At 44.6% G+C, this 17,500-nt stretch overlaps 1 protein-coding gene and 1 long non-coding RNA gene across 3 annotated transcripts in view; both read left to right on the forward strand.

Moving 5' to 3' along the window:
• The window catches only part of LOC118377070 (zinc finger E-box-binding homeobox 1-like), a 138,071-nt gene that overhangs the window by 28,402 nt on the left and 92,169 nt on the right, over positions 1–17,500 (forward strand). The window lies entirely within an intron of this gene.
• Positions 9,230–12,451, forward strand: LOC127910957 (uncharacterized). Its single transcript, XR_008077002.1, has 3 exons — positions 9,230–10,402; positions 11,184–11,508; positions 11,889–12,451. It is a non-coding gene; the product is annotated as an uncharacterized LOC127910957 (long non-coding RNA).

The raw sequence follows: 17,500 nt of genomic DNA on the forward strand, positions 1-17,500 counted from the left end.
TGTCAGAATAATAGTGAAGAGAATGATTTATTTCAGCTTTTATTTCTTTCATCACATTCCCAGTGGGTCAGAGTTTACATACACTCAATTAGTATTTGGTAGCATTGCCTTTACATTTTTCAAACGTTTCAGGTAGCCTTCCACAAGCTTCCCACAATAAGTTGGTTGAATTTTGGCCCATTCCTCCTGACAGAGCTGGTGTGACTGAGTCAGGTTTGTAGGCCTCCTTGCTCGCACATGCCTTTTCAGTTCTGCCCACAAATTTTCTATAGGATTGAGGTCAGGGCTTTGTGATGGCCACTCCAATACCTTGACTTTGTTGTCCTTAAGCCATTTTGCCACAACTTTGGAAGTATGCTTGGGGTCATTGTCCATTTGGAAGACCCATTTGCGACCAAGCTTTAACTTCCTGACTTATGTCTTGAGATTTTGTTCCAATATACCCACATAATTTCCCTTCCTCGTGATGCCATCTATTTTGTGAAGTGCACCAGTCCCTCCTGCAGCAAAGCAACATGATGCTGCCACCCCCGTGCTTCACGGGTTGGGATGGTGTTCTTCGGGTTGCAAGCCTCACCCTTTTTCCTCCAAACATAACGATGGTCATTATGGCCAAACAGTTCCATTTTTGTGTCATCAGACCAGAGGGCATTTCTCCAAAAAGTATGAGCTTTGTCCCCAAGTGCAGTTGCAAACCGTAGTCTGGCTTTTTAATGGCGGTTTTGGAGCAGTGGCTTCTTCCTTGCTGAGCGGCCTTTCAGGTTATGTTGAAATAGGACTCGTTTTACTGTGGATATTGATACTTTTGTACCTGTTTCCTCCAGCATCTTCACAAGGTCCTTTGCTGTTGTTCTGGGATTGATTTGCACTTTTCGCACCAAAGTACGTTCATCTCTAGGAGACAGAACGCGTCTCCTTCCCGAGCGGTATGATGGTGGTGATGTCCCATGGTGTTTATTCTTGCATACTATTGTTTGTACTGGTGAACGTGGTACCTTCAGGCGTTTGGAAATTGCTCCCAAGGATGAACCAGACTTGTGGAGGTCTACAATTATTTGGCTGATTTCTTTTGGCTGATTGGATAATTTATTTTGATTTTCCCTCGATGTCAAGCAAAGAGGCACTGAGTTTGAAGGTAGGCCTTGTAATACATCCACAGGTACACCTCCAATTGACTCAAATTATGTAAATTAGCCTATCAGAAGCTTCTAAAGCCATGACATCATTTTCTGGATTTTTCCAAGTGGTTTAAAGGCACAGTCAACTTAGTGTATGTAAACTTCTGACCCAAAATGACTTGTGTCATGCAACAAAGTTGCCAAAACTATAGTTTGTTAACAAGATATTTGTGGAATGGTTGAAAAACGAGTTTTAATGATTCCATCCTAAGTGTATGTAAACGTCCGACTTCAACTGTACACACATACAGTTCTCCATGTAGTAGAATACAAAAACTTCAAAAACTACAATAGCATTTTTATCCTCCCACAAAATGTAACACTTTGCTGTTCCATGATAACATTATATTTAGGTTATGGTACTGTATTCATCATAGTATATTTTAAGTCAATTTCACGTTCGTAATTAGATTGTGTTGTAAGGGGATTTGCTTTTAAACTGCAGTCTTGAATGCACAAGCACTGTTTGATGAAACATATTGAAGAAAGATCTTGTTTTGATTTAATCTCCATCCTTCTTGGACACGTGTCTGTTGCCTTTACACCAGGACAAGGTGGCATTCTGTCTGTAGCTGCGCTCAGTCAGCTGTGCTCTGCCTCCTTCCCAGTCAGCTGTGCTCTGCCTCCTTCCCAGTCAGCTGTGCTCTGCCTCCTCCCCAGTCCCTGCCTCCTCCCCAGTCCCTGCCTCCTCCCCAGTCCCTGCCTCCTCCCCAGTCCCTGCCTCCTCCCCAATCCCTGCTTCATCCCCAATACCTGCCTTCCTCAGTTCAATCCCTGCCTCCTCCCCAGTCCCTGCCTCCTCCCCAGTCCCTGCCTCCTCCCCAATCCCTGCCCTCCCCAGTCCCTGCTTCATCCCCAATACCTGCCTTCCTCAGTTCAATCCCTGCCTCCTTCCCAGTCCAGTCCCTGTTTCCTCTCAAATCCATGCCTTCCCCAGTCCCTGCCTCCTCCCCAGTCCCTACCTCCTACCCAATCCCTGCCCTCCCCAGTCCCTGCCTCCTCCCCAGTCCCTGCCTCCTCCCCAGTCCCTACCTCCTCCCCAATCCCTGCCCTCCCCAGTCCCTGCCTCCTCCCCAGTCCCTGCCTCCTCCCCAGTCCCTGCCTCTTCCCCAGTCCCTGCCTCCTCCCCAGTCCCTGCCTCTTCCCCAGTCCCTGCCTCCTCCCCAGTCCCTGCCTCTTCCCCAGTCCCTGCCTCCTCCCCAGTCCCTGCCCTCCCCAGTCCCTGTCCTCCCCAGTCCCTGCCTCCTCCCCAGTCCCTGCCTCTTCCCCAGTCCCTGCCTCCTCCCCAGTCTCTGCCCTCCCCAGTCCCTGTCCTCCCCAGTGGTTCAGTCAAGCTACTAATCTAACAGCACTAGCATATGGTCAGGCTTTCTCCTCTCTTGGTCTTTGCCAAATGGCACCATATGCCCTTTCAAGTGCACTACTTTTGACCATGGCCCATAGGGCTCTCATCAAAAGTGGTGCGCTATAGAGAATAGGGTGTTATTTAGGACACATTCTGGGTCCGTGCCACTCAAACATGAACTCCAGTGACTCGCCGCCAGCTTGTGGTGTCCTAGCCGTCCCATCCCAGAGCTTGTGGTGTCTTAGCCGTCCCATCCCAGAGCTTGTGGTGTCCTAGCCGTCCCATCCCAGAGCTTGTGGTGTCCTAGCCGTCCCATCCCAGAGCTTGTGTGTGTCCTCCCAGAGCTTGTGGTGTCCCATCCCACAGCTTGTGGTGTCCTAGCCGTCCCATCCCCCATCCCACAGACTGTGGTGTCCTAGTCCCATCCCAGAGCTTGTGGTGTCCCATCCCACAACTTGTGGTGTCCTAGCCGTCCCATCCCACAGACTGTGGTGTCCTAGCCGTCCCATCCCACAGCTTGTGGTGTCTTAGCCGTCCCATCCCAGAGCTTGTGGTGTCCTAGCCGTCCCATCCCAGAGCTTGTGGTGTCTCAGCCGTCCCATCCCAGAGCTTGTGGTGTCTTAGCCGTCCCATCCCAGAGCTTGTGGTGTCTTAGCCGTCCCATCCCAGAGCTTGTGGTGTTTTAGCCATCCCATCCCAGAGCTTGTGGTGTCCTAGCCGTCCCATCCCAGAGCTTGTGGTGTCTTAGCCGTCCCATCCCAGAGCTTGTGGTGTCTTAGCCGTCCCATCCCAGAGCTTGTGGTGTCTTAGCCGTCCCATCCCAGAGCTTGTGGTGTCTTAGCCGTCCCATCCCAGAGCTTGTGGTGTCCCATCCCAGAGCTTGTGGTGTCCTAGCCGTCCCATCCCTCAGCTTGTGGTGTCTTAGCCGTCCCATCCCAGAGCTTGTGGTGTCTTAGCCGTCCCATCCCAGAGCTTGTGGTGTCTTAGCCGTCCCATCCCAGAGCTTGTGGTGTCTTAGCCGTCCCATCCCAGAGCTTGTGGTGTCCTAGCCGTCCCATCCCTCAGCTTGTGGTGTCTTAGCCGTCCCATCCCACAGACTGTGGTGTCCTAGCCGTCCCATCCCTCAGCTTGTGGTGTCTTAGCCGTCCCATCCCACAGACTGTGGTGTCCTAGCCGTCCCATCCCAGAGCTTGTGGTGTCTTAGCCGTCCCATCCCACAGACTGTGGTGTCCTAGCCATTCACACTCAGCTAGCCTTGCCTAGCGTTAACCCAGACCAGACGTGTGTAGTAGGATGATCTCCACATTGAGCGATTACAGATCTCTACCCTGGCATGTGTCCCAAATGGCACCCTATTCCTTAAATAGTGTACTGCATAGGAAATATAGGGTGCTATTTGTGAAGCAAGCCTGGTCTCAGTGCCAGCAGGGCCGGGTGCCAGTGTTCTGTCCGTTGCGCTCGGTGTGGCAGCAGCTGTGACACCGCCAGCTACCAGACAGATAGATAATGGGTTGGCTGGTGAGTCGGAGCCCTCAGTCCTCTATAATACAAGTCCAATGAATGTGGACTCTCTTCCACCCTGCCTGCTGGGCTCAAATCACAGCCGTGTGTGTGAATGAGTCATCTGATATAGGTGTGAAGGAGCCTGTTGAATCTGGACTCTCTTCCACCCTGCCTGCTGGGCCCAAATCACAGCCGTGTGTGTGAATGAGTCATCTGATATAGGTGTGAAGGAGCCTGTTGAATCTGGACTCTCTTCCACCCTGCCTGCTGGGCCCAAATCACAGCCGTGTGTGTGTGAATGAGTCATCTGATATAGGTGTGAAGGAGCCTGTTGAATCTGGACTCTCTTCCACCCTGCCTGCTGGGCCCAAATCACAGCCGTGTGTGTGTGAATGAGTCATCTGATATAGGTGTGAAGGAGCCTGTTGAATCTGGACATGGTAAGCACGGACCCTGGGGTGGCAGGGTAGCCTAGTGGTTAGAGCATTGGACTAGTAACCGGAAGGTTGCAAGTTCAAAACCCCCGAGCTGACAAGGTACAAATCTTTCGTTCTGCCCCGAACAGGCAGTTAACCCACTGTTCCTAATTTGTTCTTAACTGACTTGCCTAGTTAAATAAAGGTTAAAAAATAATAATAATAAAGAGAGGGGCAAAGAAAAGGGACGGGTCCTTGTAGAAAAACACACGTTGGTTCCCGACATGTGACCGACCAGCATATTAGATCTGCAGTTATAATACTGACCAACTCAGTGGCCTGGCGGTTAGAGTGTCCACCCTGACATCAGAAGGCTGGGGGTTTGATCCCCGGTTTGAGGTATGCCAAAAGAACCATGTCTCTCTGCTTGGCATTCTCTGTTCCTTCTCCATGTCCAGGCTGCAGGGTACGGGGAAGTAGCCTAGCCTTAGTTTACACTAGTTATGAAACTAATTTCTTGTTTACTCAGAATGTTGACGCTCAGCGCAGACCAAAACCAGGGCGCTGAGCGTTTAGGCTAGCAAAGAGCTACACACTACACAGAGAGAGTCATGGAATGTACAATCCTCCCCAGGTCTACAGACTGAAACGACAGAATCAGCACCCTGTTCTCCCATCGCACCCCCTGGCAGAATCACAATCACACAACTCAACTCTATTTCTACCTCATTTGGTTTGTGGTGATGCGGTTGCTCTTGTCCATCTTCACAGGCTCTTCACATGTGAAGTGGGCTGCTCGGTGTGAGTGTGACATGGGTTTTGAGAGAGAAGCAGCCAGAGGAATGGAAGGGTGCGGTGTAGCACAGTACATCATTATCAAATCATCATCAGTGTGTCGTGCTTAGGCATACCTGCTGTGTGCCTGTATGATGTATCACAAACACAGATGATTATTATTGACAAGCTAGTGGTGTAGTTTCCTGCTATTCATAAACTAGGGGTGTGGTTTCCTGCTATTCATAAACTAGGGGTGTGGTTTCCTGCTATTCATAAACTAGGGGTGTGGTTTCCTGCTATTCATAAACTAGGGGTGTGGTTTCCTGCTATTCATAAACTAGGGGTGTGGTTTCCTGCTATTCATAAACGAGGGGTGTGGTTTCCTGCTATTCATAAACTAGGGGTGTGGTTTCCTGCTATTCATAAACTAGGGGTGTGGTTTCCTGCTATTCATAAACTAGGGGTGTGGTTTCCTGCTATTCATAAACTAGGGGTGTGGTTTCCTGCTATTCATAAACTAGGGGTGTGGTTTCCTGCTATTCATAAACTAGGGGTGTGGTTTCCTGCTATTCATAAACTAGGGGTGTGGTTTCCTGCTATTCATAAACTAGGGGTGTGGTTTCCTGCTATTCATAAACTAGGGTGTGGTTTCCTGCTATTCATAAACTAGGGGTGTGGTTTCCTGCTATTCATAAACTAGGGGTGTGGTTTCCTGCTATTCATAAACTAGGGGTGTGGTTTCCTGCTATTCATAAACTAGGAGTGTGGTTTCCTGCTATTCATAAACTAGGGTGTGGTTTCCTGCTATTCATAAACTAGGGGTGTGGTTTCCTGCTATTCATAAACTAGGAGTGTGGTTTCCTGCTATTCATAAACTAGGGGTGTGGTTTCCTGCTATTCATAAACTAGGGGTGTGGTTTCCTGCTATTCATAAACTAGGGGTGTGGTTTCCTGCTATTCATAAACTAGGGGTGTGGTTTCCTGCTATTCATAAACTAGGGGTGTGGTTTCCTGCTATTCATAAACTAGGGGTGTGGTTTCCTGCTATTCATAAACTAGGGGTGTGGTTTCCTGCTATTCATAAACTAGGGGTGTGGTTTCCTGCTATTCATAAACTAGGGGTGTGATTTCCTGCTATTCATAAATTAGGGCTGTGGTTTCCTGCTATTCATAAACTAGGAGTGTGGTTTCCTGCTATTCATAAACTAGGAGTGTGGTTTCCTGCTATTCATAAACTAGGGGTGTGGTTTTCTGCTATTCATAAACTAGGGTGTGGTTTCCTGCTATTCATAAACTAGGGTGTGGTTTCCTGCTATTCATAAACTAGGGGTGTGGTTTCCTGCTATTCATAAACTAGGGGTGTGGTTTCCTGCTATTCATAAACTAGGGGTGTGGTTTCCTGCTATTCATAAACTAGGGGTGTGGTTTCCTGCTATTCATAAACTAGGGTGTGGTTTCCTGCTATTCATAAACTAGGGGTGTGGTTTTCTGCTATTCATAAACTAGGGGTGTGGTTTCCTGCTATTCATAAACTAGGGGTGTGATTTCCTGCTATTCATAAAATAGGGGTGTGGTTTCCTGCTATTCATAAACTAGGGGTGTGGTTTCCTGCTATTCATAAACTAGGGGTGTGGTTTCCTGCTATTCATAAACTAGGGGTGTGATTTCCTGCTATTCATAAAATAGGGGTGTGGTTTCCTGCTATTCATAAACTAGGGGTGTGGTTTCCTGCTATTCATAAAATAGGGGTGTGGTTTCCTGCTATTCATAAACTAGGGGTGTGGTTTCCTGCTATTCATAAACTAGGGGTGTAGTTTCCTGCTATTCATAAACTAGGGGTGTAGTTTCCTGCTATTCATAAACTAGGGGTGTGGTTTCCTGCTATTCATAAACTAGGGGTGTGGTTTCCTGCTATTCATAAACTAGGGGTGTGATTTCCTGCTATTCATAAATTAGGGCTGTGGTTTCCTGCTATTCATAAACTAGGAGTGTGGTTTCCTGCTATTCATAAACTAGGAGTGTGGTTTCCTGCTATTCATAAACTAGGGGTGTGGTTTTCTGCTATTCATAAACTAGGGGTGTGGTTTCCTGCTATTCATAAACTAGGGGTGTGGTTTCCTGCTATTCATAAACTAGGGGTGTGGTTTCCTGCTATTCATAAACTAGGGGTGTGGTTTCCTGCTATTCATAAACTAGGGGTGTGGTTTCCTGCTATTCATAAACTAGGGGTGTGATTTCCTGCTATTCATAAAATAGGGGTGTGGTTTCCTGCTATTCATAAACTAGGGGTGTGGTTTCCTGCTATTCATAAACTAGGGGTGTGGTTTCCTGCTATTCATAAACTAGGGGTGTGGTTTCCTGCTATTCATAAACTAGGGGTGTGATTTCCTGCTATTCATAAAATAGGGGTGTGGTTTCCTGCTATTCATAAACTAGGGGTGTGGTTTCCTGCTATTCATAAACTAGGGGTGTGGTTTCCTGCTATTCATAAAATAGGGGTGTGGTTTCCTGCTATTCATAAACTAGGGGTGTGATTTCCTGCTATTCATAAAATAGGGGTGTGGTTTCCTGCTATTCATAAACTAGGGTGTGGTTTCCTGCTATTCATAAACTAGGGTGTGGTTTCCTGCTATTCATAAACTAGGGGTGTGATTTCCTGCTATTCATAAAATAGGGGTGTGGTTTCCTGCTATTCATAAACTAGGGGTGTGGTTTCCTGCTATTCATAAAATAGGGGTGTGGTTTCCTGCTATTCATAAACTAGGGGTGTGGTTTCCTGCTATTCATAAACTAGGGGTGTGGTTTCCTGCTATTCATAAAATAGGGGTGTGGTTTCCTGCTATTCATAAAATAGGGGTGTGGTTTCCTGCTATTCATAAACTAGGGGTGTGGTTTCCTGCTATTCATAAACTAGGGGTGTGGTTTCCTGCTATTCATAAACTAGGGGTGTGGTTTCCTGCTATTCATAAACTAGGGGTGTGGTTTCCTGCTATTCATAAACTAGGGGTGTGGTTTCCTGCTATTCATAAACTAGGGGTGTGGTTTCCTGCTATTCATAAACTAGGGGTGTGGTTTCCTGCTATTCATAAACTAGGGGTGTGATTTCCTGCTATTCATAAATTAGGGCTGTGGTTTCCTGCTATTCATAAACTAGGGGTGTGGTTTCCTGCTATTCATAAAATAGGGGTGTGGTTTCCTGCTATTGATTTTTTTCTTTTATACATTTGATCCTTTCACCTTTATTTAACCAGGTGGCCAGATCACCTTTATTTAACCAGGTAGGCCAGATCACCTTTATTTAACCAGGTAGGCCAGATCACCTTTATTTAACCAGGTAGGCCAGATCACCTTTATTTAACCAGGTAGGCCAGATCACCTTTATTTAACCAGGAAGGCCAGTTGAAAACAAGTTCTCATTTACAACTGCGACCTGACCAAGTTAAAGCAAAGCAGTGCGACACAAACAACAACACAGAGTTACACATGGAATAAACAAACGTACAGTCAATAACACAATAGAAGAATCTATATACAGTGTGTGCAAATGTAGTAAGATTAGGGAGGTAAGGCAATAAATAGGCCATAATGGTGAAATAATTACAATTTAGCAATTAACACTGGAGTGATGGATATACAGATAATGATGTGCAAGCAGAGATACTGGGGTGCAAAAGAGCAAAAAATAAATAACAATATGGGATGAGGTCGTTGGGTGGGCTATTTACAGATGGGCTGTGTACAGGTGCAGTGAGTGGAGACATACTGATGGTTGAAGTAGACATACTGATGGTGAAGTAGACATACTGATGGTGATGGTAGACATACTGATGGTGAAGTAGACATACTGATGGTGAAGTAGACATACTGATGGTGAAGTAGACATACTGATGGTTGAAGTAGACATACCTATGGTGAAGTAGACATACTGATGGTGAGGTAGACATACTGATGGTGAAGTAGACATACTGATGGTGAAGTAGACATACTGATGGTGAAGTAGACATACTGATGGTGAAGTAGACATACTGATGGTTGAAGTAGACATACTGATGGTGAAGTAGACATACTGATGGTGAAGTAGACATACTGATGGTGAAGTAGACATACTGATGGTGAAGTAGCATACTGATGGTGAGGTAGACATACTGATGGGTGAAGTAGACATACTGATGGTGAAGTAGACATACTGATGGTGAAGTAGACATACTGATGGGTGAAGTAGACATACTGATGGTGAAGTAGACATACTGATGGTGAAGTAGACATAGTGATGGTGAAGTAGACATAGTGATGGTGAAGTAGACATACTGATGGGTGAAGTAGAATACTGATGGTGAGGTAGACATACTGATGGTGAAGTAGACATACTGATGGTGAAGTAGACATATTGATGGTGAAGTAGCATACTGATGGTGAGGTAGACATACTGATGGGTGAAGTAGACATACTGATGGTGAAGTAGACATACTGATGGTGAAGTAGACATACTGATGGTGAAGTAGACATACTGATGGTGAAGTAGACATACTGATGGGTGAAGTAGACATACTGATGGTGAAGTAGACATACTGATGGTGAAGTAGACATACTGATGGTGAAGTAGACATAGTGATGGTGAAGTAGACATACTGATGGTGAAGTAGCATACTGATGGTGAAGTAGACATACTGATGGTGAAGTAGACATACTGATGGTGAGGTAGACATACTGATGGTGAAGTAGCATACTGATGGTGAAGTAGCATACTGATGGTGAGGTAGACATACTGATGGTGAGGTAGACATACTGATGGTGAGGTAGACATACTGATGGGTGAAGTAGACATACTGATGGGTGAAGTAGACATACTGATGGTGAGGTAGACATACTGATGGTGAGGTAGACATACTGATGGGTGAAGTAGACATACTGATGGTGAAGTAGACATACTGATGGGTGAAGTAGACATACTGATGGTGAGGTAGACATACTGATGCTGAAGTAGACATAGTGATGGTGAGGTAGACATACTGATGGGTGAAGTAGACATACTGATGGTGAAGTAGACATACTGATGGGTGAAGTAGACATACTGATGGTGAGGTAGACATACTGATGGTGAGGTAGACATACTGATGGGTGAAGTAGACATACTGATGGTGAAGTAGCATACTGATGGGTGAAGTAGACATACTGATGGTGAGGTAGACATACTGATGCTGAAGTAGACATGGTGATGGTGAAGTAGACATACTGATGGTGAAGTAGACATACTGATGGTTGAAGTAGACATACTGATGGTGAAGTAGACATACTGATGGTGAAGTAGACATACTGATGGTGAAGTAGACATACTGATGGTGAAGTAGCATACTGATGGTGAGGTAGACATACTGATGGGTGAAGTAGACATACTGATGGTGAAGTAGACATACTGATGGTGAAGTAGACATACTGATGGGTGAAGTAGACATACTGATGGTGAAGTAGACATACTGATGGTGAAGTAGACATAGTGATGGTGAAGTAGACATACTGATGGTGAAGTAGACATACTGATGGGTGAAGTAGCATACTGATGGTGAGGTAGACATACTGATGGTGAAGTAGACATACTGATGGTGAAGTAGACATATTGATGGTGAAGTAGCATACTGATGGTGAGGTAGACATACTGATGGGTGAAGTAGACATACTGATGGTGAAGTAGACATACTGATGGTGAAGTAGACATACTGATGGTGAAGTAGACATACTGATGGTGAAGTAGACATACTGATGGGTGAAGTAGACATACTGATGGTGAAGTAGACATACTGATGGTGAAGTAGACATACTGATGGTGAAGTAGACATAGTGATGGTGAAGTAGACATACTGATGGTGAAGTAGCATACTGATGGTGAAGTAGACATACTGATGGTGAAGTAGACATACTGATGGTGAGGTAGACATACTGATGGTGAAGTAGCATACTGATGGTGAGGTAGACATACTGATGCTGAAGTAGACATAGTGATGGTGAGGTAGACATACTGATGGGTGAAGTAGACATACTGATGGTGAAGTAGACATACTGATGGGTGAAGTAGACATACTGATGGTGAGGTAGACATACTGATGGTGAGGTAGACATACTGATGGGTGAAGTAGACATACTGATGGTGAAGTAGCATACTGATGGGTGAAGTAGACATACTGATGGTGAGGTAGACATACTGATGCTGAAGTAGACATAGTGATGGTGAGGTAGACATACTGATGGGTGAAGTAGACATACTGATGGTGAAGTAGACATACTGATGGGTGAAGTAGACATACTGATGGTGAGGTAGACATACTGATGGTGAAGTAGACATACTGATGGTGAAGTAGACATAGTGATGGTGAAGTAGACATACTGATGGTGAAGTAGACATACTGATGGTGAAGTAGCATACTGATGGTGAAGTAGACATACTGATGGTGAGGTAGACATACTGATGGTGAAGTAGACATACTGATGGTGAAGTAGACATACTGATGGTGAAGTAGACATACTGATGGTGAAGTAGACATACTGATGGTGAAGTAGACATACTGATGGGTGAAGTAGACATACTGATGGTGAAGTAGCATACTGATGGGTGAAGTAGACATACTGATGGTGAGGTAGACATACTGATGCTGAAGTAGACATAGTGATGGTGAGGTAGACATACTGATGGTGAGGTAGACATACTGATGGTGAGGTAGACATACTGATGGGTGAAGTAGACATACTGATGGTGAAGTAGCATACTGATGGGTGAAGTAGACATACTGATGGTGAGGTAGACATACTGATGCTGAAGTAGACATGGTGATGGTGAGGTAGACATAGTAATGGTGAAGTAGACATACTGATGGTTGAAGTAGACATACTGATGGTGAAGTAGACATACTGATGGTGAAGTAGACATACTGATGGTTGAAGTAGACATACTGATGGTGAAGTAGACATACTGATGGTGAAGTAGACATACTGATGGGTGAAGTAGACATACTATAATTGTTACGACTGAAAGTACTATATTTAGCTATGTACAGTAACTTCTGTGTAAAAAAAAGTCCCATATGTGTAGAATGTAAGTAAGTAAGAAAAAAAGAAATATTTTTGTCCTCTGACGACGGGTCAATAATAAAATGTAAAATTAAAGTCTTGTGGAGTTTCCAGGCTGTGTTTGTTGCTATCGTAGTACAATTCTCACGCCAGGTGTTTACGGTAGTGTTGCTGCACAGGCATAGTTTCCATCATTAGGGTTCAGCATGATGGCTTGTGATGAGCTTTTCATTTGATATCTCGTCTTGAGTAGCATTCAAACATGTATTGTTACTATTGTTTTAAGACAAGGGCCAATAATGAGCTCCCTCGTCTGACTCACTGATTGGCTGTCTGATGTGCTAAAACGGGGTCAGTCGTGCGGCAGGTGCACTAAACAAGCGGCACCAAATCCTAAGAAGCGCAGCAGGAAGCGGTCAGGGGTTGCCGTGGCAACGCAATCCTTGTTTATTGCACGGCCTGGTAGGTACTGTAGGTGTCTGAACAATGGCTCAGTATGTGTCGACAATCAAGTAGGTCCAGTTTAGTTCATGCTGACATTAGCCACAGTATATATAACCGCAGTGTAGGCATAGGCTATATTCAGGCTCTACAGAGGCTGCACCTGCACAGTTTATAATAGGCCGAAATGGAATGGAAAGGGTTCTATGAATGGAATTAGGAACGTTCATGTATGTGGACTAGAAAGCTACAGAAAGCTGTGGTTGCCTCTCAGATGCCACTCTATGGGAACTGGTCAAAAGTATTGCACTCTATAGGGAATAGAGTGTCATTTAAGATGCATTTAATATTTTTTTGCCATGCTATCTACTCCTTCCAGGAGTCTGTTTCTAATGAGTTGCAATGGCAGCTCCACACCTCTCCCCACCCACACAGTGGCCTCTTTCTCCACACTCTGTGGCTGTTCCTAGTCAATGCCTCTCTGGTGACCTTTATGACCTCTTTAGGAGTGATTAGTGTCTCATGCTCTCTGCTAGGTTGCCGCTACAGACCCTGATTTTACACTACTAGGCCTGGCTGCACCTTACAACTGTGCACTTACAGCTTGGATGTGTTCCAAATGGGACCCTATTCCCTATGTAGTGCACTACTTGTGACCAGTGTCCTGGGCTCTACTTTACACAACTACACGCCCTCTGTCTGGCTGCAGCCTATTTACTTAGAAGTGGGCCAAAAAGTATTACTGTGCCCTTACAGTGAGTGTAGGCGGAAACAGCATTTCATTAGCATTCTTTTCAGTTGCTGTTGAATACAAGTGCATTTCTGACATTCATAAACTTCTATAAAATTCCACTTAGCGTACCACATAGCCTAATGTTGTAGCCTAATGCTATAGTCTAATGTTGTAGCCCAATGTTGTAGTCTAATGCTATAGTCTAATGCTATAGTCTAACGCTATAGTCTAATGTTGTAGCCTAATGTTGTAGCCTAATGCTATAGTCTAATGTTGTAGTCTAATGCTATAGCCTAATGTTGTAGTCTAATGCTACAGTAATGTTGTAGCCTAATGCAGTAGCCTAATGCTATAGTCTAATGCTGTAGCCTAATGTAGTAGCCTAATGCTATAGTCTAATGCTACAGTCTAATGTTGTAGCCTAATGTAGTAGCCTAATGCTATAGTCTAATGCTACAGTCTAATGTTGTAGCCTAATGTTGTAGCCTAATGCTATAGTCTCATGCTGTAGTCTAATGTTGTAGCCTAATGCTATAGCCTAATGCTGTAGTCTAATGTTGTAGTCTAATGTTGAAGCCTAATGCTGTAGTCTAATGCTATAGTCTAATGTTGTAGCCCAATGTTGTAGTCTAATGCTATAGTCTAATGCTATAGTCTAATGCTGTAGCCTAATGTAGTAGCCTAATGCTATAGTCTAATGCTACAGTCTAATGTTGTAGCCTAATGTAGTAGCCGGATGCTATAGTCTAATGTAGTAGCCTAATGCTATAGTCTCATGCTATAGTCTAATGCTATAGTCTAATGTTGTAGCCTAATGCTGTAGTCTGATGTTGAAGCCTAATGCTGTAGTCTAATGTTGTAGTCTATTGTTGAAGCCTAATGCTATAGTCTAATGTTGTAGCCTAATGTTGTAGCCTAATGCTGTAGTCTAATGTTGAAGCCTAATGCTATAGCCTAATGCTATAGTCTAATGTTATAGTCTAATGCTATAGTCTAATGTTGTAGCCTAATGCTGTAGTCTAATGTTGAAGCCTAATGCTATAGTCTAATGCTATAGCCTAATGCTGTAGCCTAATGCTATAGTCTAATGCTATAGTCTAATGTTGTAGCCTAATGCTGTAGTCTGATGTTGAAGCCTAATGCTGTAGTCTAATGTTGTAGTCTAATGTTGAAGCCTAATGCTATAGTCTAATGTTGTAGCCTAATGTTGTAGCCTAATGCTGTAGTCTAATGTTGAAGCCTAATGCTATAGCCTAATGCTATAGTCTAATGTTATAGTCTAATGCTATAGTCTAATGTTGTAGCCTAATGCTGTAGTCTAATGTTGAAGCCTAATGCTATAGTCTAATGCTATAGTCTAATGTTGTAGTCTAATGCTATAGTCTAATGTTGTAATCTAATGTTGTAGTCTAATGCTATAGTCTGATGTTGTAATCTAATGTTGTAGTCTAATGCTATAGTCTAATGCTATAGTTTAATGCTACAGTCTAATGTTGTAATCTAATGTTGTAATCACTATCACAGGTTGCAATGATTTTGTGTATTGCTCTTCTCCCAACGTTATAATATGTAATGTATTCTGAAGTTCTCTTTTAAGACATAGGGATGGTGAATAAACTCACCAATTGAATTGAAAGGGCTAATTCCTGAGATTTGAATTGATTGTAACATGCTGTGTTATTGAACTAACCCGATTGGCCCTTTGAGTTGGAGGAGATCTTTTATTAATGGACTTAGATTTTAGTCATTTAGCAGACGCTCTTACCCAGAGCGACTTACATACATTTTCATACTGGTATCCCCGTGGGAATCCAATCCACAACCCTGACTTTGCAAGTGCCCTGCTCTACCAACTGAGCCACACAACATTTGTCCCAAATGGCACCCTATTCTCTATACAGTGAACTACTTTAGTAGTATTCTATTATATAGGGATTAGGGTGCCATTTGGGACATGCTTATACACAATGTCCTCAGTTTCATCTGCTTGTAGGTATAGGCTACGCCTTGCAGTGCACCTTGTGGTTCAGCCAAGCTACTGTAGTATAGGCCTAATAAGCACACAGAATTAGGCCTAATGTTTTCAGTCCACTAGACAGACAGCGCGTTTCAGTGCTAGTTGGCTATAGGAGAGAGCTGAGTCATATTCATTGGTGCACACAGTTTCAAAACATAGCAAAACATTTTGCAACGGAGTTCAGCTTAAATCCCTCCCTGTTTAAGTCCGTTTTTTTTTCTCTCCATTTGGTGCCTGAAGAAAACATGTGTGTGTGTGTGTGTGTGTGTGTGTGTGTGTGTGTGTGTGTGTGTGTGTGTGTGTGTGTGTGTGTGTGTGTGTGTGTGTGTGTGTGTGTGTGTGTGTGTGTGGGTGTGGGTGTGTGTGACCCAGCATGGTGGAGTAGCGTTGTCCTCAGGGAGTAGTGGAGCTTGTCATGTGACTAGCTGCTTTCTGTATGATTTGAGCAATAGGATTGTGTGTGTGTGAGAGAGGGAGAGGAGAGAGAGAGAGAGAGAGAGAGAGAGAGAGAGAGAGAGAGAGAGAGTGTTTGAAAGGGATGATACAGTGTGTGTGTGTGTTCAGTGATGCAGTTAGTCCCCTGAGGTGAGTCAGCTACTGGGGAATGTAAACAGGGGACCGCTATAAAACTGCTGTGAGAGAGAGAGAGAATGTCAGCCAGTTAGAGAGTAAAGTGAACACGAAGAGGTAGGGTGGTATGTAAAGGCCTGGTCACTCTCAGGGTGGTATATACTGCCTAGTCACTCTCAGGGTGGTATGTAAGGCCTAGTCACTCTCAGGGTGGTATATAATGCCTAGTCACTCTCAGGGTGGTATATAATGCCTAGTCACTCTCAGGGTGGTATGTAAGGCCTAGTCACTCTCAGGGTGGTATGTAAGGCCTAGACACTCTCAGGGTGGTATATAATGCCTAGTCACTCTCAGGGTGGTATGTAAGGCCTAGACACTCTCAGGGTGGTATGTAAGGCCTAGACACTCTCAGGGTGGTATATAATGCCTAGTCACTCTCAGGGTGGTATGTAAGGCCTAGACACTGTCAGGGTGGTATATAATGCCTAGTCACTCTCAGGGTGGTATATAATGCCTAGTCACTCTCAGGGTGGTATGTAAGGCCTAGTCACTCTCAGGGTGGTATATAATGCCTAGTCACTCTCAGGGTGGTATGTAAGGCCTAGTCACTCTCAGGGTGGTATATAATGCCTAGTCACTCTCAGGGTGGTATATAATGCCTGGTCACTCTCAGGGTGGTATGTAAGGCCTAGACACTCTCAGGGTGGTATGTAAGGCCTAGACACTCTCAGGGTGGTATATAATCTGCTAAATGACTTAAATGTAAATGTAAATGTAATAATGCCTAGTCACTCTCAGGGTGGTATATAATGCCTAGACACTCTCAGGGTGGTATATAATCTGCTAAATGACTTAAATGTAAATGTAAATGTAATAATGACTAGTCACTCTCAGGGTGGTATGTAAGGCCTAGACACTCTCAGGGTGGTATATAATGCCTAGTCACTCTCAGGGTGGTATGTAAGGCCTAGACACTCTCAGGGTGGTATGTAAGGCCTAGTCACTCTCAGGGTGGTATATAATGCCTAGTCACTCTCAGGGTGGTATATAATGCCTGGTCACTCTCAGGGTGGTATTTAAGGCCTAGACACACTCTCAGGGTGGTATGTAAGGCCTAGACACTCTCAGGGTGGTATATAATCTGCTAAATGACTTAAATGTAAATGTAAATGTAATAATGCCTAGTCACTCTCAGGGTGGTATGTAAGGCCTAGACACTCTCAGGGTGGTATGTAAGGCCTAGACACTCTCAGGGTGGTATGTAAGGCCTAGACACTCTCAGGGTGGTATATAATGCCCAGTCACTCTTAGGGTGGTATATAAGGCCGAGACACTCTCAGGGTGGTATGTAAGGCCTAGTCACTCTCAGGGTGGTATATAATGCCTAGTCACTCTCAGGGTGGTATGTAAGACCTAGTCACTCTCAGGGTGGTATATAAGGCCTAGTCACTCTCAGGGTGG

This window comes from Oncorhynchus keta, chromosome 23 (assembly GCF_023373465.1).
Source record: "Oncorhynchus keta strain PuntledgeMale-10-30-2019 chromosome 23, Oket_V2, whole genome shotgun sequence".
Classification (NCBI taxonomy): Eukaryota; Metazoa; Chordata; class Actinopteri; order Salmoniformes; family Salmonidae; genus Oncorhynchus; species Oncorhynchus keta.